General features: G+C 30.5%; 1 long non-coding RNA gene across 1 annotated transcript in view; it reads left to right on the top strand.

Annotated features, from left to right (window-relative positions):
* The first annotated feature begins 1209 nt into the window (after positions 1 to 1209).
* LOC118766472 overlaps positions 1210 to 1659 on the top strand; it is a 21177-nt gene continuing 20727 nt past the window's right edge. Inside the window, exon 1 of the long non-coding RNA XR_005002407.1 lies at positions 1210 to 1220. This is a non-coding gene — a long non-coding RNA (uncharacterized LOC118766472). The remainder of the gene's footprint in view (positions 1221 to 1659) is intronic.

The raw sequence follows: 1659 nt of genomic DNA, 5'->3' as shown, positions 1-1659 counted from the left end.
TTTAAGAAAGGCTTGCAGTACTTGATGAGTTATCTGCTCTTACATTCCTTTTTTTTTAGTTTCAAAATATTTATTCTCAATCTCCGTAAGAACATGTAGAATGAGCTATAAGCACTTCAAACCACATCTTTCTGAAATCGAAGTGTAACTTATAATTAAGTATTTTCACCGAAGAGGATCTCTCCTTTCTCTTAGATAAATTTATGTACAACCCATCCCTTGTTTATGTGGGTCTGTGACTTTACACGTTTTCTTCAACTCCAGATAACTTTTCTCTACTATTTTACATATTTGGATTTCAAGGAATAAATTTGGTGTCATAAAATCTGTATTAGAAAATATGCGTACTGTACATAAATTTAAGAAACTGTAGCTGATTTTCTCGCTTTCAAAAGAACCAATATTAACTAAGTCAAAAGACAATTTTGACCAAATATCGATTTACAGTATTTTGATAAAAATAATAATAATAATAATAAATAGATGTTCTAGAATTGATTAACTATGTATATGATACATATGTGGAATGACAGATCTTAATTGCCACTAATTATTTATCGATGTCTTCAGTCTCAAGAGTGCTCAGTACCCATTGTCTCTTAGATATCTCGGAAAGGGAATTTTAAATGATAGATTTTGTTTTCAACGTTGTTCATCGGAAATTCATATCGAACATCTTAGTAAATCATTCGGGTGATTGCGTTAGTTTTTCGATTCTAATACCCCATTCTTGAGTAGAGGTAATTTATAAACTTAGGTGGAGACTTTGATGTAAATAATTTTTCAAAGCTTGGTTTCTATTAATATATGTAAAAATATAAATAAACAAAATATTTAAACATTTCAAACTGAGTTACAATGTCGTTTTTCGGTGAATTGTTGATATAAATATAAACATTATTAATTTGAGTTTCAGTAGGGAGTCGTAAATGTGTGAAAATTTCTTTCCTTTTTGTCCATACACTTTTAATTTCGCTCTCTTACTAAATTCATTTGCAGTGTTACTGTTGTAGTACTTCTGCTGGGAAAATTCCCTTGTTTTCTGGGTACTACCCACTGTCTATACTTTGTATACAATATGGTGCAAAGTAATTATCTGCTTTACTAACGGCGAAAGTTAATTAAATAAATAAACCCTGTAAATAAAATAACAGTAGAAAGTGACTGGTCGACAGATTCTGTTCCCGCCTTACATAAAAGGAACTTCCCATCAAGGAGGTGTCATTAAAGTGGGCGGTACGTTAGGCTTGATATCATTTTAATGAAAGTCAGAAGAATCTGCTATAAATAAAAGTTACTTCATATTCAAATCGATTATTGTGAGGTATTGATTAATCACCAAGTGTATGGAATGAACGTAAACAATAGCCTTTAGTAATTGACGAGTTATCTGCTCTTACATTCCTGAGTCGATCTGGAAACATTTATTCTAAATCTCCGAGAACATCAAACTGTGTCGTGGGTGAGTGGAAACTCGTGATTTTTGTTTTTTAAATTTTTAATTTAAATTCCTCTGAAATTGAAAAATGATTTATAATTACTTGTAACCTATTCTCTAATTTTATGATAGTTATTTTTACCGAACAGAATCATTTCTTTTTCTTAAATACTTTTCTATACAACCTATGGATATTCTTTATGTGGCTGTGAATGCACATG

The sequence above is a fragment of the Octopus sinensis genome, linkage group LG16, assembly GCF_006345805.1.
Source record: "Octopus sinensis linkage group LG16, ASM634580v1, whole genome shotgun sequence".
Lineage (NCBI taxonomy): Eukaryota > Metazoa > Mollusca > Cephalopoda > Octopoda > Octopodidae > Octopus > Octopus sinensis.
This window is presented reverse-complemented; position numbering and strand designations above follow the sequence as displayed.